This window comes from Dasypus novemcinctus, unplaced genomic scaffold (genome assembly GCF_030445035.2).
Source record: "Dasypus novemcinctus isolate mDasNov1 unplaced genomic scaffold, mDasNov1.1.hap2 scaffold_170, whole genome shotgun sequence".
In the NCBI taxonomy this organism is placed as follows: domain Eukaryota; kingdom Metazoa; phylum Chordata; class Mammalia; order Cingulata; family Dasypodidae; genus Dasypus; species Dasypus novemcinctus.
The window spans coordinates 263,145-289,922 of record NW_026688161.1 but is presented as its reverse complement, the minus strand read 5'-3'; the positions used below and the strand labels follow the sequence as shown (position 1 = coordinate 289,922).

The 26,778-nt window shown below is 38.2% G+C and overlaps 1 pseudogene; it reads left to right on the top strand.

Moving 5' to 3' along the window:
* The window catches only part of LOC139438525 (olfactory receptor 2G2-like), a 93,381-nt pseudogene extending 77,662 nt beyond the window's left edge, over positions 1 to 15,719 (top strand).
* Positions 15,720 to 26,778: the final 11,059 nt, after the last annotated feature.

The window sequence follows — 26,778 nt, the reverse complement described above, 5'->3', positions numbered from 1 at the left end:
TTACCCAAAACTGCTCTCTAATGATCCTGATTAAATGCTTGTTACATTTCTATTGCTTGCCTTACCTTTATTGGTTTTTCTTCACTTTATTCCCTTTTCTTCACATGTCTAGGTACTTATCTGCACATGGTTACTATGAAGAGAGGATTCACAGAGATGGCCTGAAACCATTTCACATCCATCAACCTGCAGTGCCATAATTAGGCATGGATGGGAGAACATATGGCTAACCCTTAAACAACTTCTACTTTTTTGGGGGCTTGCTTGTTTCTTCCTAGCCAACAAAGTTCTTGATTGCAATGTATTTTTAATTTTATATTCCTGATATGTAGTGTAGGACCTCAAACACAATATTCATTAAATAAATAAGGATGGATACATGAACTGATTTCATGTCCAAAGACAAATAATTAAGTAATATTATTTCTCTAAGAGGTATAATGTGCTCTTAAAAAGTTGTTTATAAATGAATGGAGCCAAATGTGAAAATTAAGTAGAGTATAAAATATAATCTCAAAAATTAATAAGCTCTTCATGTATTCATTCATATATATAAATATATCCATTTAAAAAAATTTATTGAAGGATATCCATTCATATATAAACATACATATATAAACAATAAGAGTATAGTAATAATTGTGAACTTACAAAACAAACATGTACAACATTATACAGGGCTCTCATACTTCATACTACCCTAAATACCTCACATTGTTGTGAAATATTTTTAACTAATGATTAAAGCACATCCTCAAAATATTACTACTAGCCAAAGTATTTTACATTTGGTGTATCTTTCCCCCAACACACCCCATTATTATTTTATATCATTTACACGTGACCATACATAAACAATTAACATATAGTAAAGGTTTGAACTTACAAAGCAAACATACATAACATCATACAGGGGTCCCATCTACCAACTGACCACCACCACCTTGCTTTGTTGTGAGACATTTGTTACAAATTATTTTTTTAAAGATTTATTTATTTACTTATTTATCCCCTCCCCCCCCGGTTGTCTGTTCTCTGTGTCTATTTGCTGTGTCGTCTTTGTCCGCTTCTGTTATTGTCAGCGGCACAGGAATCTGTGTTTCTTTTTGTTGCATCATCTTGCTGTGTCAGCTCTCCGTGTGTGTGGTGCCATTCCTGGGCAGGCTGCACTTTCTTTCATGCTGGGCGGCTCTCCTTACGGGGTGCACTCCTTGCGCGTGGGGCTCCCCTACGGGGGGGACACTCCTCCGTGGCACAGCACTCCTCGTGCGCATCAGCACTGTGCATGGGCCAGCTCCACACAGGTCAAGGAGGCCCGGGGTTTGAACTGTGGACCTTCCATGTGGTAGACGGATGCCTTAACCACTGGGCCAAGTCCGCTGCCCTGTTACAAATTATTAAAGAATATTGTCAAAATCTTATTACTAAATATATTCCTTATCTTACATTTGGTATATTTTCCCCTAACCCATCCTATTAATTTTTTTTTAAATACATTTTTTATGACAGAGGTAAATTTACAAAACAATCATGCACATGTGTAGTATTCCCATTTACAACACCCCTCTATCAACACACCACACTGTGGTGGAACATTTTTTACGGATGAGATAATATCATCAGATTATTACCAGGACCATAGTGTACATTTGACACACTTTTTCCATACTCCCCCATTATCAACACAGTACATCTTTGGCATAGATGTATGAATATTACATTATTACTGTTAAGCACATTACATAGGTCATTCCATTTGTATTTTTCCCATGTTTCTCCACATTTCCACCCCCACAAATAGTGATGTACATCTCTTTAGCTCACAAAGAACAGTCTTGAATCTGTCCCATCAACTACAATTCTCACCCACCTCTGGGTTTACTGTATTATTCAGTCCCTAAATTATTCTCTAGCTTTCTTTAGTTGGCATTTACATTCCTAGATTGCCCTTTTCAGCCACATTCCTATTTATAAACCAGCTGTTACTCACTAAAATGTGTTACCATCAACTTTATACATGTCCACACTTTTACACTAGTTAATTAAAACCTCCACATACATTAAATATCAGTAGTCCATCTCAGTCCTCCTCTTATTTCCTTTAAGAATCCACCACCTACCACCAGGTCTTAAAGATATTTTCCCATATTTTCTTCTAGAAGCTTTATTGTTCTTGTTTTTATATTTAGGTTTAATCCATTTTGAGCTAATGTTTATATAAGATGTGCAATAGGGGTTCTCTTTCCTTCTTTTGGTTATGGATATCCCGTTCTCCCAGCACTGTTTGTTGACTGGACTGTTCTGCTCAAGTTGGGTGGGTTTGATAGGCTAGTTAAAAATCATTTGACCCTAGATGTTAACGTCTGTTTCTGAACCATCAATTCTCTTCCTTTGGTCTATGTGTCTGTCTTTATGCCAGTACCATCTGTTTTTACCACTGTAGCTAGGTAATTTGATTTAAAGCCCAGAAGTGAGAGTCCCCCAACTTTGTTTTTCCTTTTTAAGATGTCTCTGGCTATTCAGAACCCCTCAACCTTCCAAATAAATTTGATAATTATGTTTTCCATTTATTTAAAAAGTAGTGGTGGAATTTTTGTCAGGATTCCATTGAATCTGTATATCAATTTGAGTGAAACACCTTTTTAAAATTTTTACTTTTATTTAAGAATTGACATCTTAATGATATTAAGTCTTCCAATCTGTGACATTGGAATGTTCTTCTAATTAATTTGTTTTTTTTTAACCAATGAGTTGCTTTACATCATTGGTTAAGTTTATTCCTAAATATTTGGGTTTTATCTGTCATATATTATTTTCATCACTCTCTTGACACTTTTAATTACATTTACTGATATAATCTTCATGTCTAGACTCTCTTCCAAGTCTCCCTCTCCTGACTTTTCTTTTCAGGTTATAGCACACCCTCTAGTATTTCCTGCAAAGCAGGTCTCTTGTTTACAAACTCTTTCAGTTTCTGTTTATTTGTGAATATTCTAAACTAGTCCTCATTTTTGAAAAACAATAATGCTGGATATTAGATTCTTGGCTGGAAGTTTTTCTCTGCTGTATCTTAAATATATCAGACCAGTGTCTTCTTACCTCCATGGTTTCTGTTGAGAAATCAGCATTTAAACTTATTGCGTGTCCCTTATGTTATGCATTACTTTTCTCTTGCTGCTCTCAGAATTCCCTTTGTCTTTGGTATTTGAAATTCTGATTAGCATGTGTCTCAGAGTTGGTCTATTCAGATTTATTCAGATAGGAGTACATTGTGTTTCTTGGACATGGCTACCTATGTCCTTCAATAGGGTTGGGTAATTTTTTACCATATTTCTTCAAATATCCTTCTGTCCCTTTTCCCTTCTTTTCTCCTTCTGGGACACCCATGACATGTATGTTTTCATGTCTCTTACTGTTGTTTGGTTTCCTGAGAATTTGTTCTATTTTTTCCTTTCTTTTCTTCAGCCGTTCTTTTGTATGTTCACTTTCAGAGGCCATTTCTTTAAGCTCAACAATCCTTTATTCTGCCTCATCAAATCTGCTATTATATGATTCCAATGTATTTTTAATTTCATTTACTACCCTTTTCATTCCCATAAGATCTGCTATTTTTCTATGTAAGCTTTCAAATTCTTCTTTGTGCTCATTCAATATCTTCTTAATATCCTTAATCTCTCTAGCCATCCCATTGAATTTATTAAGAAGATTTGTTTGAACATCTATGATTAGTTGTCTGAACTACTTTATGTCATCTGGAAGCTTATCTTGATCCTTTAACTGAGCCATATTTTCCTGTTTTTTTGGTGTGGATTGTAATTTTTTGTTGGTGTCTTGGCATGTGGCTTAATAGATGCATTTATTCTGGGTGCAGTTTCTCTCTTTAGTTTAGGGCTTCTTGCCCTTTCTCCCTTGCTGGTTGTGTAGTAGGTGCCAAGAATATAGTTGATGCTGTTAAGCTGTAGAAGCTCATGCTTCTCTCATTGCCCCAGGGACCAATGAAGCTTCTCCCAACTTTCTCCTTTGCCAGGGGTAGTGACAGAGCCACAGCCAAGTGTAGTAATCCAAGTCATGCAGGCCTAGACTATAGTTGCCTGAGAGACTGATGAAGCTTCATGTCTCTTTCTCCCCTGCCTGAGATGTGGATGGGGCTACAGGTGTGGGCAGCAATCTATGCTGTGTGGGTCTAAACTGACCACATTTGCCCAGGTAGACTTCCAACTCTGTCCAGCCAAATATACCTGCAGTTAACAGGAGAGGCTGGCACAGGTCTCCCCTGCTTCCTCCCTGCTGGAGGTGGGGCTGGGGCTTAGGATACAACTGCAATCTGATCTGGATGGAAAGAAGGCTTCCCTTGCCAGCACTAAGATTTTCAGTGCACCCTGCTTCCCCTCATGGCAGGGGCAGAGTCTGGCCTCTTTCTGACTTGGACATGTTCAAATTTTATCTGTTCTTAGGGTTATAATTTAGCCTGCCAAATTTACTAATCAGTAGCTGAAGTTGGTGCCCAACTATCTCTTCCTCCCCTGTTTTTTTTGGGAAGTGGAGCCTCCAATTCTAGCCACAGATTAGCTCCTAAGGTGGCTTGAAATGCCAGTGGAGGATTGTCACCGGCTTCCAGGACATGGAGTACTTTACTCATGAATCTTCTCTGCAGGTGGGTAGTCTCCTCCTTCCATTCTTTCAAGGATACTGGAGGATGTTCTTCTGGTCTCCTGGAGCTCCCAAACAGGAGCTTCAGATAGCTCTGGGTGATTACTAACTGCCCTGTTGCATGAGCTGGCTCTAGGCTCCTTACTCTCCTGTCATCTTGCTGGTTGTCTATCCATTTATTTTTTTTAACATCATTTCTGGATTAAAGTGGTTTCTGTTTTAAATTTTACTACATTGTTTAGACACACATCTTTAAAAAGAAAATTCAAACAAAGCCACATCCCTCTTATGAAGACTTTCCTTTTACTTGATGAATAATATACAAATAAGGTTTACTGACCTTTAAGGTCTTTGAAAAATTGACTCAAACTTACCTTTAATTACCATATCCTGCTATTTGATTTAGTCAATATATACAGCAATGTCCCCACAAATTTATTTATTTTTTAAATCTTGTTTATTAGAGTATTTGTGAGTTTACAGAACAACCATGCAAAAAATACAGGGTTCCTATACACCACTCTGCCACCAATGCCTTGTATTGGTGTGGAATGTTTTTTACAAGTGATAACACGATATTTTTACAATTTTACCATTAACTAGAGTCCATTGTTTAACATAGCAGTCACTGTGTAGTGTAGTTCCATGGACTTTTTAAAAAATTTTCTGTTACCAGCTATACAGTCTAGCATTTCCCCTTTTAATCACATTCAGAAATGTATTTCAGTGGTGTTAATTGCATTCACAATGTTGTGCTACCATCAACACCATTCATTACCAAAACCTTTCCATCATTCCAAATAGGAACCCTTAAACTTTGTATATTCTAGCTTTATAATCACAATGACCTTTTGTTTTGTCTCAAGGTAGTTGGAAAACCTATAGCCAGTAGACTGTGTTCACACACACTAATATTTTCTAGTGTGGCCTTTTTCTTCATCTATTTCCAAGGCTTGATTTCCCAGCACAAAATCTTTTTTTTTTTTTACCTATTAAGTTACTTCATTCATTGCAGAGAGGGTAGACCTACATTTCCTTTTTTAACTTTATTCCATTAAACATGGATTTAGAACTTTCAGCATCTTAAAGGTTTAATAAATATAATATTAATTTATTTGATACTCCATAAATGTAGGGAGATTACATTTAAGCTAAATAAAATTGAAACCATATTTTATTCCAGAAATGTTCTTTTTGCTTCTTTTATAGGAGGTTTAACGGATTTTTCTTGAATAAAATTCTAAACCTGTGAATAATCATAAAAGCATACTGAATGCTAGGTTTTGTAATATATTACAATTGCTTAATTTTTTAAAATTACAATTTAGGAAAGATCATTCCATACATTTCAAGGAATTTTCCTTTACTTATTGATATTTGATAATAGGGATATAACCACTCATATTTTAGGCAGCACTAAATCTTTTTCCTTTTTTGCTTGGGCCCTTTTTATTTTCTTTCTTTATTTTTTTAATGTTACATTAAAAAAATATGAGGTTCTCATATACCCCCAACCCCGTCACCCAACTCCTCCCCCAATAACAAAAACCTCCTCCAACATCATGAGACATTCACTGCACTTCGTAGATACATCTCTGAGTACTGCTGCACCTCATGGTCAATGGTCCACACCATAGCACACACTCTCCCACAGTCCACTCTGTGGGCTATGGGAGGACATACAATGTCTGGTAAATGTCCCCGCAGCACCACTCAGGACAACTCCAAGTCCCAAAAACGTCCCCACATCACATCTCTTCTTCACACTCCCTACCACCAGCAGCCACCGTAGCCACTTTCTCCACACCAATGCCACATTTTTTTGATTACTAACCACAATAGTTCATGAATAGATTATCAGTAAGTCCACTCTAATCCATACTCTAATCCTCCATCCTGTGGACCTGGAATAGTTGTGTCCACTCCATATCTATATCAAGAGAGGGCTTAGATTCCACATGGATGCTGCTTGCAATTCTCCTGCTTTCAGGTGAAGGCACTCTTGGCTCCATGGTGTGGTGGTTGACCTTCTTTACCTCCATATTAGCTGAGGGGGGAATAAGTCCAATAAATCAGAGTGTAGGAGTTGCAAGTCTATTGAGGCTCAGGGCCTGGCTATCACATGGTCAGTCCAAAGATTCAAGTCCCCTGGGTATACATTAAACCCCAACACCAACTACAGATCCAGTAAAAGTAACAGGAGAGGTTTGTGAACAAAGATCATATCTGAATCCAGCTCCATCATACAGAAACACAAACTGCAAAGTAGGGCCAACTGACATGGGACTGAACTCCATCTGCCATGACCATAGAAACTGTGGGTCTCTGGCCCTCAGAAGAACCAATATCTGAGGTTGTATCTACTTTATCTGTCTTTAGGACTCTGCTGAGGTGTGCATAAGGGTGACCCCTCTGATAACCTCCTGGCTCTTTTTGGAGACTCATAGCCATATAAACTCATTTGTCCTTTCCATTTCCCCCTTTTATTCAGGTCAAAAAGCATTTTTAACTCCGGGTATTATATGTAGACTGAGATGTTCTGCTGGTCTGAGTTGACCCTTTTATTCAAGGTCATTTTCTAGTTACATCATCAGCTGGTACTTGGTAGTAATCCCTCAACACCAGAGAGGCTCATTCCCGGGAGTCATGCTGGGGGGAATGCAACGCATTTACATGCTGAGTTTGGCATTGAGACTGGCCACATTTGAGCAACACGGAGGCTCTCAGGAGGTAACTCTTAGGCACCCTGCAGCTCTAGGCCTTGTTCTTATTTCAGGTGCACAGGTTCACAAGCATAGTCATTAGTCAAGGTCTCATTGTTGGATCTTCCTTTTTTGGTCTTTGCCATTGCATTCGGGGGGTTGTTGCTGTTCCTTTAGGGAATGTGATAGGGCTCCCCTGGCTAGGAACTCAGCACTCCCTCAGTTGTTTTTAATTGTAACCACTATGAAAATATCCATTTTTATGTACCCTGGATATATACCCAGAGAACTCCCTGCCAGCCATGTGTCCCCTGTTAATAACACCCCACACCAGTATTCCTCCCCTGCCATTGTTGAACCTCTCTGTGCTCCAAAACTTCTTCAAAAATGAAGCCTAATATATTGCCAGGTTCCATTAATAGTAAAATGGAATATAGTGATGAGTTTAAAGGTTAGATATAGAATACATATTAATTTTTAGAAAAATTAAGGTAAAAATAAATTGGGGTATCAAAAAATTAAAAGATGTAAAAGCTTTGTTTTTAATATTTTGCCTTCCATCACTGCAATAAATGTGCAAATTGGCAAGGCAACTTCTTCCATCTTTTCCTCAGTGTCTATATCCTTTGACCTTTTTTCCCTAATTATTAAGCTTGTCTTCACAAAAGTTTTAGATCACAGTAATTCATTGAGGTCATTTAGTATTTGTCCTTCAATGCCTGGGTTGCTTTGCTCAAAATAAGGTTCTCAAGATTCAACCATGTTATCCCATGTGTTTTAGTGTATTTGTTCTTAAAGTCGAGTAGTATTCCATTGTATGTATATACCACATTTTATTTATCCATTCATCTGTTGATGGACATTTGGGTGATTCCAACTTTTGGCAATAGTGAATAATGCTGCTATGAACATTGGTGTGCATATATCAGTTTGTGTCCTTGTTTTCCATTCGACTGGGTATATACCCAGCAGTGGAATTGCTGGGTCATGTGGCAGATCTATAGCTCGTTTTTGGAGAAACTGCCAAACTGTCCTCCAGAAGGGCTGGATTCTTCTGCATTCCCACCAGCAGTGGATGAGTGTTCCCATTCCTCCACATCCTCTCCAGCATTTGTAGTCTTCTGTTTTTTTCATAGCTGGCAATCTTATGGGAGTAAGATGGTATCTCATTGTAGTTTTGATTTGCATTTCCCTAATAGCTGGAGATCTGGAGCATTTTTTCGTGTGCTTTTTGGTCATTTGTATTTCTTCCTTGGAGAAGTGTCTGTTTAAATCTTTTCCCCATTTTTAAAATGGGTTGTTCGTCTTTTTATTTTTGAGATATAGGAGTTCTTTATATATGCAGGTTATAAGTCTCCTATCAGATATATGGTTATGAAATATTTTCTCCCATTGTGTTGGCTCTCTTTTCACTTTCTTGACAAGCTCCTTTGAGGTACAGAAGGCTTTAATTTTGAGGAAGTCCCTTTTATCTATTTGTTCTTTTGCTGCTTGTGCTTTTGGTGTGAAGTTCATGAAGTGATTTCCTATTACAAGGTCCTGTGGCTGCTTCCCTACACTGCTTTACAAAGTCTTTATGGTCTTGATGCTTATATTTAGGTCTTTGATCCATCTTGAGTTGATTTTTTTATAAGGTGTGAGTTGGTAATCCTCTTAAATTCTTTTACATATGGATATCCAGTTCTCCAGGCACCAATTGTTGAATAGGCCATTCTCTCCCAGTTGAGAGAATTTGGTGGCTTTATCAAATATTATATGACTATATATATGAGGATCTCTATCAGAACTCTTAATTTGGTTCCATTGGTCTTTGTGTCTCTCCTTGTGCCAATACCATGCTGTTTTCACTATTGTAGCTTTGTAGTATGTTTTGAAGTCAGGTACTGTTATTTCTCCTATTTCATTTTTCTTTTTCAATATGTCTTTGGCTATTCAGGGCCTCTTTCCTTTCCAAATAAATTTCATAGTTAGTCTCTCTAGTTCCTTAAAGAATGATGTGTTGATTTTTATTGGGATTGCATTGAATTTGTACATCAGTTTTGTTAAGATAGACATCTAATATTTAGTCTTCCTATCCATGAACAGGGAATATTCTTCCATTTCTTTAGGTCTTCTTTGATTTCCTTGAACAGTGTTGTGTAGTTCTCTGTGTATAAGTCTTTTACCTCTTTAGTTAAATTTATTCCTGGGTATTTAATTTATTTATTTACTATTGTGAATGGTATTTGGCTCTTGATTTCATCAAAAGATTGCTCATTATTGGTGTACAGAAATGCTACTGATTTTTGTACATTTATCTTGTAACCTGCGACTTTACTGAACTTATTTATGAGTTAGAAGCTTTCTTGTAGACTTCTCAGGGTTTTCTATGTATAGGATCATGTCATCTGCAAATAATGAAATTTTGACTTCTTCCTTCCCAATTTGAATGCCTTTTATGTCTGGTTCTTGCCTCAGTGCTCGACCAAGTACTTCTAAGACAATGTTAAATAAGAGAGGTGACAGTGGGCATCCTTGTCTTGTTCCTGATCTTACAGGGAAAGATTTTAGGACGTCACCATTGTAAACAATGTTGGCTGTGGGTTTTTCATATATACTCTTTATCATGTTCAGAAAATTTCCTTGTATTCCAAACATTTGCAGTGTTTTTATCAAGAAGTTTGCTGTATTTTGTCAAATGCTTTTTCTGCATGAGTAGATATAATCATGTGACTTTTTCCTCCAATCTGTTTATATGGTGTAGTACATTGATTGATTTTCTTACGTTGAACCATCCTTGCATAACCAAAATGAATCTCATTGGTCATGGTGTATAATTCATTTAATGTGTTGTTGGATATGGTTAGCAAGTATTCTGTTGAGCATTTTGGTGTCATTAGAGAAATTGGTCTGTAATTTCCCTTTCTTGTGATGCCTTTGTTTGACTTGTTACCAGGGTAATGTTGGCATCATAGAATGAGTTAGGCAATATTTCTTCTCTTTCAATTTTTTGGAAGAATTTCAGCAAGAGTGGCATTAGTTCTTTCCAGAATGTTTTGTAGAATTCACCAGTGAAGCCGTCTGGCCCAGGGCTCTTCTTAGTTGGGAGGTTTTTAATGACTGATTCTATCTCTTTCTTTGTGATGGTTTGTTGAGATCATCAATTTCTTCTTTCATCAATACAGGCTGCTTATGTGTTTCTAGGAATTTGTCCATTTCCTCTGAATTGTCATTTTTGTTGGAATATAGTTTTTCAAAGTATCCTCTCATGATCGTCTTTATTTCTGTGGGATCTTATTTTGTGTATTTTCATCTTCTCTCTTTTTTTGTTAGTCTAGCTAAGGTTTTGTCAATTTTATTAATCTTCTCAAAGAACCAGCTCTTGGTTTTGTTTATCTTTTCAAGTGCTTCCTTATTTTCTATTTCGTTTAGTTCTGCTCTTATCTTTGTTCTTTCTTTCTTTCTTTCTTCTTACTGTGGGGTTGCTTTTTTATTTCCTTTTTTACTAATTTCTCCAAATGTGCAGTTAGTTCTTCAATTTTTGCTCTTTCTTCTTTTTTGATGTATGAATTTGTTGCTATAAATTTCCCTCTCAGTACTGCTTTTGCTGCATCCCATTAGTTTTGGTAGGTTGTGTTATCATTTTCATTAGTTTCAAGGTAGTTATTAATTTCTTTTGAAATTTCCTCCTTCACCAACTGTTTTTCTAAGAGTGTGCTGTTTAATGTCCATATCTTGGTGTGAAATCTGGGTCTGGTCCTCGTAGATTTCCAGCTTCACTCCCCTGTGATCAGAGAAATTATTTTTTATGATTTTGATCTTTCTGAATTCCTTGAGCCTTTCTTTGTGGCCTAGCATATGGTCTATCTTGGACAATAATCCACGTGCACTTGAGAAAAATGTATACCCTGCTGTATTCAGGTGTAATGATCTGTATATGTCTATTAAGTCCTGCTCCTCTAATATGCTGTTCAGAGTTTTTGTTTATTGATTCTCTTTTGAGATGTTCTGTCCAAAGTTGATAGTGGTGTATTAAAGTCCCCCAGTATAATTATAGAGGCATCTATTATTTCACTTAGCTTTTCCAATGTTTGCCTCATGTATTTGGAGGCTCCCTTGTTAGGAGCATAAATATATATGATTGTTCATCCTTCTTGAAAGATTATCCCTTTCACTAATATGTAGTGTCCATCTTTGTCTCTCACAATTGTTTTGCATTTAAAGTCTATTTTGTCTGATATTAATATAGCTACTCCTGACTTTTTTTGGTTATTGTTTGCTTGTAAGATTGTTTTCCAGCCATTCACTTTCAACCTCCTTGAATCCCGGGGTCTATCTAAGATGTGTTTCTTGTAGACAGCATATAGATGGGTCATATTTCCTTATCCAATCTTCCAGTCTGAATCTTTTTACAGGTGAATTTAATCCACTGACATTCAGTGTTATTACTTTCAAAGAATTATTTATGTTAGCCATATTTTCTTTGGACTTGTGTTTGTCTAAAATTTTTTTCTTCTCTTCTTGTCTTTTTTGTTGCTTGTACACTCTCCTCCAACTCTGCCTCTCCTGTTTTTTTTCTTTGTTCCTGCAGAACTCACTTTAGTATTTCTTGAAGGGCAGGGTTCTTGTTGGCATACTCTTTTAATTTCGGTTTATCTGTGAATATTTTGAACTCTCCATCATTTTTGAATGCTAGTTTAGCTGGGTAGAGTATTCTTGGTTGGAAATTTTTTTGTTTTATTATCTTGACTATATCATACCACTGCCTTCTTACCTCCATGGTTTCAGATGAGAAATCAGCACTTAATCTTATGGAGCCTCCCTTGTATGTGATGGTTTTCTTTTCTCTTGCTGCTTTTAGAATTTTCTCTGTCTTGAGCATTGGATAATTTGACAAGTATATGTCTTGGGGTGGGTCTGCTGGGATTTATGGTGTTTGGGGTGCATTGTACTTCCTGGACGTGTACATCCATCTCCCTCAGTAGATTTGGGAAGTTTTCAGTCATTATTTCCTCCAACACCCCTTCTGTCCTCTTTCCCTTCTCTTCTCCTTCTGGGATGTCTATAATATGTATGTTTGTGCATTTTGCATTGTCATTCAGGTCCCTAATTCCCAGCTGCGTTTTTTTCTACCTTTTTATTGATCAGTTCTACTCTCTGATTTCAGATGTACTGTCTTCCACATCACTAATTCTGTCCTCTGCCTCTTCTAATCTGGTGCTCTTTGCTGAGAGGGTAGTTTTGATTTCTTGAACTGTGGTGTTCATCACCATCATATCTGTTATCTTTTTGTGTGACTGCAATTCCTTCTGTATTCTCTCCAAGTGTTTTCTTCATATTGTTAATCTCTTCCTTTACTTCATTAAGTTGGTCTCTAATATATGTTTTGAGAGCTCCTCTTCCTGGTTTTTAGTTTGTTCATTGGATTCAGCCACGTTTTCCTGATTATTGGTTTGGTTTGTAGTTTTTTGTTGCTGTCTGGTCATCATTTTATCTTGACAGGTTTAATCAGTTCCTTAGCTTCTTTGTCTAGTCTTGGTGATTAATTAGTTGTTGTTCATGTGTAAGTGTCTTCTCTTCATCACTTTGTTCTTCTTACTCTATTTTCTTGTTGCTGGCTAAGTTCACTTTGAAGGAAAATTTAGGGCCAGGGAAAGCAAAATGAGTAAGAAAAGAAAATGTATAAAGTAGTATTGGTAATAAATGTTAACAGAGAAACAATGTGAGATCTAGGAGAATGGATATTAGACTCATGTAAGTTGTGTAGAGTCATAGCAGTAAGTAGAGTACCTATAATGAGATAGTCAACTGAATATGGGGAGGAATATAGTATGAATTAAAAGGCCAGTATTTTCATGAGAGAGGGAAAGAGAAAAGAAAGACAATAATATCAAGAGTGGATAAAAGAAAACAGAACAAAGATATGAGAAATTAAAAAATCAGACAATTTGGGGGCCAAAGAAAGGGAGGTGGAATGCAAGAGAAACAGTAGATGATGGAGGATAGAAAGATGTAGAGGAAAGGGAGAGTGTAGGTGGCCAAAATTAATACACACAGAAAAGAGGAAATGGAGGATGAGGAAACACAGCAAATGTGAAGTGCTCCCTGCAGCACCTATTAAATAAAGAAAATAAAATAAAAAAGAAGAAAAAGAGAGAAAAAAAGAGAAAAAAGGGGGGAACATAAAAGGGGATGAAACAAGCAAGATAAACAGAAAAAAAACTAAATAAATGAAAAAGAACCTTGTGGGATAAAATAGGAGATAAGACCAGGAGACAATGCAACAGTAGCAACCATGATAAAAAAAAAGAATCAAAGTTTCAAGCTAGGAATCCTCTTTGCAGTTAAATAAAATGCTTAGGGATCTTACATTCCCTCTTTCTCCCATCCTCATTTCTGTCTCTCCCAGGTCAGCTGGAAAGCTGCCTGAGAGGTCCGGTAGGAGATTTAAGTGGGTTCTTGTTGAACCAACTCAACACAGAAGACAGTGACTCTTTATTTCCAGCATGAGAGCACTTACACCTCACCAGCAACCCCAAATATGGGATAGCATGTCCTACAGTCTCTTCCCCTTAGGTGTGCTAGAGGAGGTCTAATTGATTTTCTGATCCACCTCCTCCCAGACCAAGTTTCCTATCCTAGGACATTTAGGTAAATTGGGCTTTCTCAGCAAATTCACCTCTGCTTTCTTCCCAGACTCTCCCCAAGTCAGCTGGTACACTCCTCAAAGCTCAAAGAAAAAAAAAAACGTGGAGTGCTAGGGTAATCAAGGACCTCAGACGGGCCTCAGGGTGCTGGATTTGGGGATGGGAAGTCTGGGATATTGCAGACTCAAGGTATGTGAGTCTGTGGAGTGTGGGCTACCAGGTTTTAGGGTATACAGACCTGGGAACCATGTATCCAGTAAACATGGGGTTTGGGAATGCTGTAGCACAACAAAGATTTCAGGGATCCCTGTGGCTGGGCTGCCAGCCTTAGGGGGAGGGGTCCCACCCACAACTTCTGAGCTTTGTGTCAGAAACCCAAAATTCCACCTCTCACAAGAATCTGTCACTGTCTCACCAAATTGACATCCAGTCACCTCCTGCCCTGCAAGCCCCTGAAACAGCCTGCTCAGGGTCTGGGAACACCTCAGCACAACAAAGTTTTCAGGGATTACCACATCTGGGCTGCCAGCCCTAGGGGGAAGAGTCCCACCCACAACTTCTGACCTCTATGTCAGAGACCCAAAATTCTACCTCTTGCAAGAATCTCTTCTGTCACTGTCTCACCAAATCAATGTGCAGACACATCCTGCCCTGCAAGTCCCCAAAACAGCCTGGTCCAGCAGAACTCTGATCGTACTCACCTGCTTCTTTGCAGGAGAGATTAAGAGATGCACTCACTCAGACACCATCTTGCCCCTAGCACTAAATCTTTATTGTCATTGATTTGTCATAAAATCCCTGAGGTTAATACATGATATGACTTCATCTTTCAGAAGTGAAAGGTCAAAGTAAGAGTAATTCAGGGGACCAATGAGAGTGCCTCCTCTGGATTTATTCTGATAGGTTTTTCAGACAAATCTCAGTTAGAGCTGGTTCTCTTTGGAATAATCTTGTTCCTTTACCTCATGACCTTTCTAGGCAACACTGCCTATCATCTTGGTGTCCATCTTGGACTCTAAACTCCACACTCCTATGTATTTTTTTCCTCTCCCATTTCTCCTTCCTGGACCTCTGCTTCCTCAGCAGTATCATTCCCCAGCTTCTAGTCAACCTCAAGTGTTCAGATAAGTCCATCACATATGTAGACTGCATGATTCAACTCTATGTCTCCCTTGTAGTGGATACACTCAGTGTAGTTGGCTGTGATGACCTATGATCACTATGTTGCTGTTTGCCATCCTTTACATTATATTTTTTCATGCATCTTTGGCTCCGCCATGTCTTGGCCTCTATGGAATGGCTCAGTGGGGTGGCCACTACATTGATTCAGTCCACACTCTCCCTTCAGCTGCCCTTCTGTGGTCACTGCCAGGTGGATCATTTCTTCTGTGAGGTCCCTGTACTCATCAGGTTGGCATGTGTGGACACCACCTTCAACCAGGCTGAGCTCTTTGTGGCTAGTGTATTATTCCTGGTGGTGCCTTTGTCACTCATCCTAATCTCCTATGGGTACATTGCTCAAGCAATTTTGAAGATCAAGTCAGCCATTGGAAGACATAAAGCATTTGGGACCTGCTCTTCCCACCTGATGGTAGTCATCTTCTATGGAACCATCATTTTTATGTATTTGCAGTCAGCCAAAAGTAGATCCAAGGACCAAGGAAAGTTTGCTTCCCTCTTCTACATCGTGGTGATCCCCATGCTTAACTCACTCATCTATACCCTGAGGAACAAGAAGTAAAGGCAGCACTGAAAAAAAAATTTTGGAAACTCTATGACTGAGTGGGACATGATTATCAAGAAACATTTAGGAGAGACTTACTAAGGGTGAATCACTTAATGAAGGGTGACTAAATAACTAATTTTGTTATGTTCATGACCCTGTCAATGGAATTCAGTAGAAGAGAATAAATTAGAGCTTGAATTTCAGAATCTGAACAATCTGAGTTTGAGTGCCCATTTCACCACAGAAGAGCTGTGGGACTTGGCCAATTTGCACAACTACCATTACATTATTTCTAAACTGGGCTGTATACTAGGACCTGAAATGCAATAGACCCAATTAAAACAGATCACTGTTCTAAGGATTTTATTGTTTTTAAAGTTAGTTTTTATAATATTTATTCTGTTTAATAGCCACAGCCATATTTTTAGATGGCTATAAACTACTGAATTATTATAAAGTTTTTACAATTTTTCTTTCACAAAAATTAAAATACTTTGACCAGTTGCTCAGAACAGAAAGAGAAAACACTAAACTTCAGTGATATTCTTTTATCAACTCTAAGTATGGGTTCCTAAGCCCCTTAAGTCCCATTTGTAAGTCCCATCTGAATTCACCTCTAGTGCTGCACCCCACACCCAGTCCTGTATTATAAGTTTCTGATTTTTTGTATTTCTTCCCTTACTAGTTTTTTTAAAAATCCCCCCTTGTGGCTTTTTGCTTGCCATCTGCTCTCTGTGTCTATTCTCTGTGCATTCTTTTGTGTCTGTATTTTTTTACTTTTTATTTATCTCCCCGCCCTTGTGGCTTGCTTGCTGTCTGCTCGCTGTGTCCATTTGCTGCATGCTCTTCTGCCTTTTTTTTTTTTTTTGCTTGTCTCCCTTTTTTTGTTGTTGTTGCATCACCTTGCTGAGGCGATTGTCCATGGTGCTTGTGGGCTCTCCGCAGCATGTGGGTGAGCCTGTCTTCACAATGAGGCTCTGGGATGTGAACCCAGGGCTTCCCATATTGTAGATGGGAGTCCAACTGATTAAGTCTTAGCCACTTCCCCCCTCACTAGGTTTTTGAGAACAGCAAGTACATTATGATTTAATCACAATTTAAAATAAAACCTTTGCATATGGCTTTACAATGCCTCCCAGCTTTCTCTTTAAGCTCAAATCTCTAATCTTCAAAACCTCATATTAAATTATGTATTTCTCTCTAACAGCCTGTTTTATTCCATTAAAAATTTATTGAAGTATGTTATACTTACACGAACAATCAGAAACAGTAAGTATATAGTAAAAGTTGTGAACTTAGAAAACAAACATGCATAACATCATACAGTTCCCATACATCACCCACAACCAATACCTTGCATTTTTGTGAAACACTTGTAACAAATTATGAAAGAGCATCATAGTATATTACTATTAATATATTACTACTAATTATAGCATATATCTTACATTTGGTGTATTTTTCCCCAAACTCACCATATTATTATATTAAAGTTTACAATCAATGACATTTGATATAATCACAGAGTTGTGCATTTATTATTTTAATCAATATTAGAGCATTTTCCTTTTCAAGACTTGAAAAAAGAAAAAAATTAACAAAAAACAAACCACTATAATGCTCATATGTTAGTGCTATAAGTTATAAATCCTAAAATGTTCTTTGACATTTTTCATTCATTTCTAAACATTTAAAAACACATTTTTACCAATTCTGCAAAGATTAAATTTCAGCTTTTCATTCTGTAACTAGGTTCTATTTTCTGGTGACATATTCTTGCTATTATTAACTCCATGATTTTTCTCATTTTATTTATTAATAGTTCATAATAGTGAAATCATGCAATATTTGTCCTTTTGTGCCTGGCTTGCTTCATTCAACATAAAGTTCTATAGGCTCATCCATGTTGTCATATGCTCCACGACTTCATTATTTCTTACTGTTGAATAAAATTCCATGTGATGGAATCCTGGGTTGATTCCATCTTTTGGCAATTGTGAATAATGTCACTATGAACATAGGTGTGTGGATGTCTGTCCATATCACTGCTCTAAGTTCTTCTGGGTTATATACCTAGTAGTGGTCTTGCAGATTCACATGGTAGATCTATATCTAACTTTCTTACGAACCACTAAACAGACTCACAGTGGGGATTCTACATTCCCACCAACAGTGAATAAGCATTCCTGCCCCTCCACATCCTCTCCAACACCTTCAGTTTTCTGTTTTGTTAATAATGGCCATTCTAGTAGGTTTGAAATTAAATCTCACTGTAGATTTGATTTGCATTTCCCTAATAGCCAGTGATGTTGAACATTTTTTTTCATGTGTTTCTTCACCACTTGTAATTCTTTTTTAAGAAAAATACCTATTCAAGTTTTTTGGCCAATTTTTAATCAGGTCATTTGAATTTTTATTGTTGAGTTGCAGGATCTCTTTATATATAATGAATATTAGACCCTTGTCAGATGTATGATTACCAAATATTTTCTTCCATTGTGTAGGCTGCCTTTTTACCATCTTCACACAGTCCTTTTTGCTGGAGAAGTGTTTAATTTTTAGGAGGTTCCATTTATCTATGTTCTCCTTAGTTGCTTAAGCTTTGGGTATAAGGTTTTGGAGACTGCCACCTACTGCAAGGGCTTGTAAATATTTCTCTACATTATCTTCTAGGAGTTTTATAGTCTTGGCTTTTATATTTAGGTCTTTGATCAATTTCGAGTTGATTCTTGTATAGGGGGTGATATAGGGCTCATGTTTCATTCTTTTTGTATGGATATCGAGTTGTCCCAGCACCATTTGTTGAAGAGACTGTTCTGGCCCAGAAAAGTGGATTTGGTAGGCTTATCAAAAACCATTTGACCTTAAAGGTGAGGGTCTATTTCTGAACTCTCATTTTCATTCTATTGATCAATGTATCTATCTTTATGCCAATACTCTGCTGGTTTTTTTTAAGATTTATTTTATTTATTTCTCTCCCCTTCCTCCCCCCCCCCCCGTTGTCTGTTCTCTGTGTCCATTTGCTGCATGTTCTTATTTGTCTGCTTCTGTTGTTGTCAGCAGCACAGGAATCTGTGTTTGTTTTTGTTGTGTCATCTTGCTGTGTCAGCCCTCTGTGTGTGTGGTGCCATTCCTGGGCAGGCTGAACTTTCTTTTGCACTGGGTGGCTCTCCTTACAGGGTGCACTCCTTGCACATGGGGCTCCCCTACACAGGGGTCACCCCTGTGTGGCAGGGCACTCTTTGCGTGCATCAGCACCGCACATGGGCCAGCTCCACACCAGTCAAGGAGGCCTGGGATTTGAACCTCAGACCTCCCATGTGGTAGATGGATGTCGTAACCACTGGGCCAAGTCAGCTTCCTTTACCCTGCTGTTTTGACCACTGTAGCTATATACTACTCTTCAGTATTGGGAGGCATGCATCTTCTGATTTTGTTTTTCTTTTTTAGGATGTTTTTTATTATTAAGGAACACTTTCCCTTACAAATAAACTTGGTAATTGACTTTTTTTATATCTGTTAATTAGGCTGTTAGAATTTTGATTGGTATAGTGTTGAATATATAAATGGGTTTCAGTAGAATTGACATCTTCATGATGTTTGGTCTTCCAATGCATGAACACAAAATGTCCTTCCATTTGTTTAGGTCTTCTTTGATTATTTTTAGCAGTGTTTTGTAGTTTTTGGAATAAAGGTCCTTTACATTCTTGATTAAATTAATTTCTACATATTTGAATTTTTTGTTGCTATTATAAATAGAATTTTTTCTTTATTTCCTCCTCGATTTGCTCATTACTAGTACTTAGAAACACCGCCTTTTTTTGGCATAGTGATTTAGTTTCCTGCCACTTTGCTGAACTCATTTATTAGCTTAAAAGCTTTGTTGTAGATATGTCAGAATTTTCTAAATATAAGATCATGTCATCTGTAATAGAGTTTTATAAGTATTTTTTTATTTTTTAAAAGATACTTAGATTACACAAAATGTTACACACAAAAATATAAGGGACTCCCAAAATTTCCCCATCCCCACAGTGTCCACTCTTCTCCACATTAACAAATTCTTTCTTTGGAGTGGAACATTCATTGCAATTGATGAGCACATCTGAAGAACTGACAAAACATGGATTATAGTTAACACTGTACTTTACACTCTTTCCCACTCAACTCTGTAGGTTATGACAGGATATATAATGGCCTGTATCTTTCATAGCAATGTTACTCAGGACAATTCTAAGTCCTGAAAATGCATCTCTTTTTCCCTCTCCCAACCTTCAGCACCTCCAGTGTCTCCACGTCAATTAAATAATTTCTTCCATTACTAGAATCACAATAAGCCTATAGTAGAATACCAGCAAGTCCACTCTAGTCCATTCTTTATTCACCAATCCTGAGGATTCTGGGATGGTGATACAACTCCACATCTAATTGAGAAGGGACCTTGATCCCATATGGCTGATGGATGGGACTCTTGCTTGCAGTTGAAGACACTCTCAGTTACTTGCTATGGTGGTTGTCCATCCTCACCTCTTTGTCAGTTGTCCAGGGTGAGTCCAATGAACTAGAAAGTAGGTATTGCATCTCCACTGAGGCTCAGGGCCCAGCCGGCACATGGAAAGCCCAGAGATTCAAATCTCTTGGATGTACGCCTACCAATGTCAGCACCAACTATAGGTACAAATAGAAGGGACAGAGGAGGCATGTGTAGAGAAGTCACATCTAAGTCCAACTCTGTCACACTAGGTTGCACAAACTCCAAAGTAGGGCCCATTGGAGAGACACCAAACTCTGAAATCTACCTGCCATGACTCTAGGACCTGGGTGTCTCCAGAGCCCTCAGGAGCCCCACTATTTGGGGTAGAATATACTTTGGTAGTCTATGAGATTCGGCTGAGGCATACATGAGCATTACCTCTGGGATGACCTCCCAACTAATTTTGAAGACTCTTAGCCATATAAACTCATTTGTCTTTTCATTTCCCCCCTTTTATTCAAGGTCTTTTTCAAGTTGCATCACCAGCCAGTGCTTGGTAATAAACTCTCAGTGGCAGAGAAGCTTATCCCTGGGAGTCACATATGGTAATATATTTATGTGCTGAGTTTGGCTTACAGAGAGGCCACATCTGAGTGACATGGAGGATCTCAGGGGGTAACTCTTAGGCACCCTACAACACTAGGCTAAGTTTCAATTTCAAGAGCAAAGGCTTATAAGCATAGTCATCAATATCAGGGGTCCATCAATGGACTATCCTTCTCTAGTCATTGCCTCCATACTTGGGGAATGTTGATATTCCATTAGAGAATGTGGCAGAGCTTCCCAGGATGGGAATTCAATATTCTTTCAGTTATTGCATGAATCTCCACTCACTGTGACAATGCCCCATGAACATTCCAGCACATGTATATACCTCACATGTATGTCCAGGTGAACTTCCTTCCATGTATCCCACATCATTGACACCCCACACCAATGATGCTCCTCCACCACAGTTGTAACCCTTCTGTGATACAAAACTTCTTCAAAATGAAGCCAATAATATCACCAAATGTAATTAATAGGAAAATGAAATAATAATAATGGGTTTCAACACAAGAAATAAAATATATAAACAGAAAAACAAAAACTAAAATAAAGTTTAAAAATTGGGGTATTCAAATAAAAAATATTTTTAAAAAATGAATACTTTTTTTTGACATTTTGCCTTTCATCACTGTAATATCTGTTGTCCTGTATGTACAGTGGAATTTTCTTTCATTTCTTCCTCAATGTCTTACTTTTTTCATTTTCTCTTCAAATAACTTTTAGGTCACAGTAAAGTCACAAACAGAATATAGAGGATTCCCATATACCCCAAATCCTCCCCCTTTCTCCCCTTCCCTATTAATAGCCTTTTTACATATGGATGGTACATTTGTTACAACTGATGTAGAAATATTGAAACATAGCTACTAACCATGGTCAATGGTTTACATTATGGTTTACACTTTAGACCACACATTTTTATAAATTTTTTATGAAATTTAACATGGCCTATATCCATCATTGCAAGATCATGCAGAACACTTCCATTGTCCCCTAAATATCCCCCTTCCATATATTCTATTCTTCCCTCCCTCTCCCCATGGGGTCCACTGCAACCACCAGACTTCACTCCTTGAAGGACAAGATTCATAGATACTTGCAACAATGCTGAGGGCTTGACACACTAGTCTGTCTTTCCCTATAAGAAACTGTGTGTGCTCTCAAGAGGCACCCTCCCCTTATTTTGAGAACTTATTGGGCCTCCCCAGGATGGGAGTCTATTTCCCACTCATTATGTGGTTCTTTCCCCAATGATACAACACACTATGATGAAATGATCATTTGCCATTTCTCTAGAAGACTGTCCCAGGTGCACCCTGTCCCAAATGACCCCCATTCAACACCCTAAACTAGTAACCCTTTTCATACTGCCAAAAGAGCTTTCTCAACATTGTAATTTCAGCCACATACCTACCAATCCCCAGTGTTTACCTCCTCCCTCCCTCAACAATCCTTCCAGTTCAATGGAGCATCCAACAATCCTCCCCACCCTGTCAAGCTTGCACTGCCCAACCCAATAGTAGTAACCCTGTACCCCTGCCATATTCCTTCACTGCACAACTACTCATTTCCACCTTTTCATAGATTTCACATATACGGGCATTAGTTAACAAACTTCTCCCTTTCTATTTCATGTAACCCTATTTTTCAGACCCTTGCTCTCTGTCATCTTGATTTGCTAAATTCATATCAGAGAGGTCATGTAATATTTGTCCTTCAAGACTTGACTTGCTTCATGCAATGTAATGTCCTCAAGATTCATCAGTTTTCCCATGCGTTAGTACTGTATTCTTTCTTATGGCTGAGTAATATCCCATTGTATGTATATACCACATTTTATTTATCCATTCATCTCTTGATGGGCATTTGAGCTGATTCCAACTTTTGGTAACAGTGAATAATGCTGCTGTGAACATTGGTGTGCATATAACTGTTTCTGTCCTTACCACCAATTCTTTTGGTTATATATCCAGAAGTGGAGTTGCTAGGTCATATAGAAGATCTATAGTTTCTTTGAGGAATTGCCAAAGTATCTTTCACAATGGCTGGGCCATTCTACATTCCCACCAGCAATTGATGAAGTTTCCCATTCCTCCACATTCTCTATATCATTTGTAGTCCTCTGTTTTTTAATGGCCACCAGTTCAAATTATGTAAGATGGTATCTCATTGTAGTTTTGATTTGCATTCCCTAATAGCTAGTGATGTTGAGTATCTTTTCATGTGCTTTTCAGCCATTTGTATTTCTTCTTTTGAGAAGGGTCTGTTCAAATCACTTGCCCATTTTTTAAATGAGTTATATCTTTATTTTTGAGATACAGGATTTCTTTATATGTGCTCCATATTTGGCCCCTATATGGTTACCAAATACTTTTTCCCTTCATGTGGGCTGTCTTTTCACTTTCTTGGCATACCCCTTTGTGATGCAAAAGGTTTTAATTTTGAGGAGATCCCATTTATCTATTTTTTCTTTTACTGCTCATGCTTTGGGTGTAAAGTTTATGAAGCCATTTCCTATTACAAAATCCTGTAGATGCTTCCTAATATTATCTTCGAAGGTCTTTATGGTCTTGGCTCTTGTATTTAGATCTTTATTCCATCTTGCATTGATTTTGTATAAGGTGTGACATGGTGGTCCTCTGTCATTCTTTGGTTATGGATATTGAGTTCCCTGCCTTCAGTTTTATTGAGTATATACCAAGAAGTGGGATTGCTGGTTTTATGGTAATTCTATTTTTAACTTTCTGTGGCATTTCCAAGCTGGTTTCCAAAGAGTCTGTGCCATTTTACAATGCTGCTAGCAATATATTAGGATTTGTATTTCTTTGTATCTTCACCAACATTTACTATTTTTTGTTTTGTTAGTGATAGCCATCTAGTGGATGTTAATTGGTATCTCACTGTGGTTCGGATCTGCATTTCTCTGATAACCAATGATTTTGAGTATCTTTTCAGGCTTTTTGTATATCTCCTTTGGAGAAATTCTACTTAAATCACTAGTGAAGACTTATTGTCCTTGACTTCACTGCATTGGGAGTTTTTTTTCCTTAAGCAATTTTATTAAGATATATTCACATATTATATAATCCAACTAAAGTATTCATTAAATGGCTTTTCTAAAAATGAATGCATTGTGCATTCATCTCTGCACTCAATTTTAGGGCATTTTCATTACTCCAAAAAGAAAAGGCTCTTACCCATTAGCAGTCATCAATCCCTCTGTCCTTCCCCTGCCATTCATAACCACTAATCTAATTCCATCTCTATAAATTTATTTTTATTTACATTTCATATAAATGAAGCCTAACAATATGTAGTACTTTGTGTTTGGTTTATTTCAGTCAATTTTTTTTTTTACCATTGATAGAAAAATATTAATATTTTACTATTCTCTACAGTCCATTGATTGCTTTAGGTGTATTTTCACCCAAATACCACCCTATTTTTTAATATCATGTGATATTAACATACATTTGTTCTGATTCAGGGAAGAATATGCTTAAATTTGTACTATTTTTTTAATATACTTTAAAAAATTTTTTAAAGAAACGTAGATTACATAAATATTACATAAAAAATTTAGGGGACTCCCATATGTCCCAATCCCTAGCCCTCATTTCCCACATCAATAATATCCTTAATTAATGTGGTACAATTGCCACAATTGATGAACACATCTTGGAACATGCCACTAAGTGTTGATTATAATTTACATTATAGTTTACACTCCCACATTTTTGTAAGTTATTACAAGATATATGATGGCCTATACCTGTCACTGCAATGTCATTCATGACAATTCCCACGTCCCAAAAATATCCCTAAATTATACCTATTTTTCCTTCTCCCTCCCCTCAGAACCTCCAGTGGCCACTGCCTCCACGTCAATGATAAGAGTTCTTCCATTGCTAGGATCACAATAAGTCTATAATAGAATAACAGTAAGCCTCCTCTTGTCCATTGTTCATTCCCCAATTCTGAGGATTCTGGGATGGTGAGGACCACTCTGTCTCTAGTTGAAAAGAGGCTTAGATCCCATGGGATCAATGGATGGGACTATCTTGGGTGCAGTTGCAGACTCTCTGTTCCTTGAGATGGCTGTTGTCAATTATCATCTGGTTAGTTATCCTGGGTGAGCCAATGAACTGGAGAGTAGCTTTTGCAAATCTGTTGAGATTCAGGGCCCACCTGGTACATGGACAACCCAGAGATTTGAGTCTTTAGCACTAACTACAGGTTCAAATGGAAGAGGCAAAAGAGCCATGTTAGGAAAACCACCACTGAGCCCAACTCTGTCATATAGAGCATAAATTTGAAGTAGGGCCTGCTGGTAGGGTGCCAAAATCCTGAGCTGTCTGCCCTGCCTATAGTGTCCATTTGTCAAGGAAGAGAAAAGGCAACCTACTCAATGAGAGAAAATATTTGATAACCATATATCTGATAGGGGCCTAATATCTAGAATTTTAAAAGAAACCCTACATCTCAAAAATAAAAGAAACATACAACCCATTTTTTAAATATGGGCAAGAGATTTGAATAGACACTTCTCTAAAGAAGAAATACAAATGTCTGAAAAGTGCATGAAAACATACTGAATATCACTAGCTATTAGAGAAATACAAATCAAAACTACAAGAGATATCATCTTACACACATTAGACTGGCAACTATTTTAAAAACAGGACTACAAGATTTGGAGAGGATGTGGAGGAATAGAAACCTTTATCCATTGCTGGTGGAAATATAGAATTGTGCAGCCATTGTGCACAGTTTGATGGTTCCTGTGCTATAGAAGCTAACTATAGAGGTGCCATATGATCCAGTAATCCTTCTGCTGGGAATATACATAGAAGAATTGGAAGCAGGTCCGCAAGCAGATATATGCACACCAATTTTCATATCGGCATTATTTGCTATTGCCAAAAGTTGGAAACAATCCAAATGTCCATCAAGAGATGAATGGGGGGGGGCAAGATTGCATCTGAGTGATAATCTCTCCTGCAAAGAAGAGGCTGAGTAGAGTTGGAGTCCTGCTGGACTAGGCTAACTCAGGTGCTTGCAGGGCAGGAGGTGTCTGGACATCAATTTAGTGGGATGGTGACAGAGGAGATTCTTGCAAGAGGTAGAATTTTGGGTCTCTTTCATGGAGGTTGGGGTTGTGGGTGGGACCCTTCCCCCTGGGTCTGGTGGCCTGGCACTGGGGATTCCTGAAGGCTTTGCTATGCTGGGGAGTTTCCAAGCCCTGAGTGGGCTGTTTCAGGGGCTTGCTGTGTGGGAGGGGTCTGGAAGTTGATTTGGTGAGACAGTGATGGAGGAGATTCTTGTGAAAGGTGGACTTTTGCATTTCTGACATGGAGGTCAGAGGTTCTAAGTGGAGCCCCTCCCCCTAGGGCTGGTGGCCAGGCCTTGGTGATCCCTGGAATCTTTGTCATGTGGGGTGTTCCCAAACCCTGAGTGGGCGGTTTCAGGGGCTTGCAGGGCAGGAAGTGTCAGGATGTCGATCTGGTGAGACAGTGACAGAGGAGATTCTTGTTAGAGGTGGAATTTTGAGTTTCTGACATGAAGGTCAGAGGTTGTGGGTAGGACCCCTCCCCCTAGGGCTGGCACCCAGCTGTGGGGATCCCTGAAGGCTGTGTTATGCTGTGGTGCTCCTAGGCATGCTGTTAACTGGATACAGGGCTCCCAGGTCTGTGTCCCCTAAACCCTGGTGGACCACACTTCAGAGACTCACACACCTTGAGTCTGCAATATCACAGACTTCCCATTCCTGAATATACCGAACCCTGAGGTCTATCTGAGGTCCTTGATTAACCTAGCCCTTGGAGTTTGTGTGTTTTTTTTTTTCTCTCTCTCTCCCTGAACTTGGAGGAGTATACCAGCTGTCTTGGGGAGAGTCTAGGAAGAAAGGAGAGGTGAATCTGCTGAGAAAGCCCAATTTACCTAAACATCCAGGGATAGGAAACTTGGTCTGGGAGAAGGTGGAGGCAGAAA